Below are 2009 nucleotides of genomic sequence, written 5' to 3'. Positions count from 1 at the left end.
CCATATCTCTCTCTCATTGTGAGTCCCTCTCTCACCAACCCATCTCCCTCTCTCTCACCGACCCGTCTCTCACCAACCCATCTCCCTCTCTCTCACCGACCCCTGTCTCTCTCTCACCTACCCGTCTCTCTGTCATTAACCCATCTCCCTCTCTCTCACCGACCCCTGTCTCTCTCTCACTGTGTCTCTCTCTCACCAACCCCTGTCTCTCTCTCACCTACCCGTCTCTCTGTCATTAACCCATCTCCCTCTCTCTCTCACCAACCGCCGTCTCCCTCTCTCTCACCGACCCCTATCTCTCTCACTCTGTCTATCTGACTCCTCTCTCTCAGCCCCCTCTCTCACTGTGTGTCTCAGCAACCTGTTTCTCTCACACTATATGCGTCCCGCTCTCACCAATCTGTCTCTCACTGACCAACCCTGTCTGACTGACTCTCCCCTACCCACCACACCCCTCCCTCTCTCTCTGCGTGTCTCCTTTCCGGTTTTTTCCTCCTTGTGTGTCTCCCTGTGTGTGTGTGTGTCTCTCTCCCCCTTTCTCTATCTCCGTCTCTCTTCCTTTCTCTCTCCCTCTCTACCTTTCTCCCTCTCTCTCCGCACTCTCTCCCCCTTTCTCTCTCTCCGTCTCTTCCTTTCTCCCTCCCCCTCTCCCCCCTTTCTCTCCCTCTCCGTCTCTCTTCCTCTCCGTCTCTCTACCTTTCTCCCTCTCTCCCCCTTTCTCTCTCTCTCTCTCCGTCTCTCTACCTTTCTCCCTCCCTCTCTCCCCCTTTCCGTCTCTCTACCTTTCTCCCTCTCTCATTCCCTCTCCGTCTCTCTCCCTCTCTCTACCTTTCTCCCTCTCTCCCCCACTCCCTCCCTCTCTCTCCCTGCCCACTCCCTCTCTCACCCTCTATCTCTCACATTCCGCGACCGCCTCTCACCTCACACTCGCCGCGCGGAAGATCCTGGCGTGTCGATTTGAGCCCGGGGTGGCGGCGGTCCGCCGGCCACTCTGCCCCTCAGCCGATGACTCACCGACCCGGGCGAGCGAAACAAAACTCTCGCCCGAAACCACGCCTTATACTTGTCACCGCCCAGGGTGGGGGGAGAGGCGGCCAAACGCCCAGGCTGACCGGTCCGCTGGCAGAGGGGGAGCGGCCTCAAAACCTCCTGAAGCCGGGGTGCGGGGCGGAGAGCAGGAAACTAGGCGTTTCCGCTCCGCCAGCGTCCTGGTCGAGCTGGGCCCGTTTGCCTGCGGTTGGCCCTGTGAAACTTTGCTATCGGGGCATCTGTGAGGGTAAGGCTGCCTCTCTCTCTCTCTCTCTCTCTCTCTCACACACGCACACTCACAAAACACAACACTAACTCTCTCTCTCTGAATCTCGCTCTCCCAGACTCTCTCACCAACACAACACACACAGTCTCTCATTCTCTGACACCTCTCTGTCTGACCTTCCTCTCTCCCTCTGACACCTCACTGTCTCTGACCCCACTCTCTCTGACCTCTTTCTCTGACCCCCATCTCTGACCCCTCCTCTGTTCCACTCTCTCTGATCCCCCCCCTCTGACCCTCCCTCCCTCCCACTGAACCCACTCTCTCTGACCCCCCACCTCTCTGATCCCTCTATGTGACCCATCTCTCTGACACCCCTCTCCCTGACACCCCTCTCCCTCTGACACCTCTCTCTTTCTAACCCCACTGTCTCTGACCCCTCTCTCTCTGATCCACTCTCTGAACCCCCTCTCTCTGACCCCCTCGCTCTGACTAAATTGCTCTGACCCACATCTCTCTGACCTCTCTCTCTGACCCCATCTTTCTGACCCACTCTCTCTGACCCCCTCTCTGACCCTTTCTCTGACCCGTCTCTCTGACTCCCACCTCTCTGACCCCCTCTCTGACCCCTCTGACCCCCCTCTGATCTCTCTCTGATACCTCTCTCGCTGAACCACTCTCTGACCCCTCTCTGACCCCCACCTCTCTGACCCCCTCTCTGACCCCTCTCTCTCTGACCCCCTCCTCTCTGATCCCT

General features: G+C 58.2%; 1 protein-coding gene across 1 annotated transcript in view; it reads right to left on the bottom strand.

Moving 5' to 3' along the window:
- The window catches only part of LOC132387107 (AMP deaminase 1-like), a 59465-nt gene extending 58008 nt beyond the window's left edge, over positions 1 to 1457 (bottom strand). Inside the window, exon 1 of the mRNA XM_059959458.1 lies at positions 921 to 1457. The gene's annotated coding sequence lies outside the window, so the exon portion shown is untranslated. The remainder of the gene's footprint in view (positions 1 to 920) is intronic.
- Positions 1458 to 2009: the final 552 nt, after the last annotated feature.

Source organism: Hypanus sabinus, unplaced genomic scaffold (genome assembly GCF_030144855.1).
Source record: "Hypanus sabinus isolate sHypSab1 unplaced genomic scaffold, sHypSab1.hap1 scaffold_1534, whole genome shotgun sequence".
Lineage (NCBI taxonomy): Eukaryota > Metazoa > Chordata > Chondrichthyes > Myliobatiformes > Dasyatidae > Hypanus > Hypanus sabinus.
This window is presented reverse-complemented; position numbering and strand designations above follow the sequence as displayed.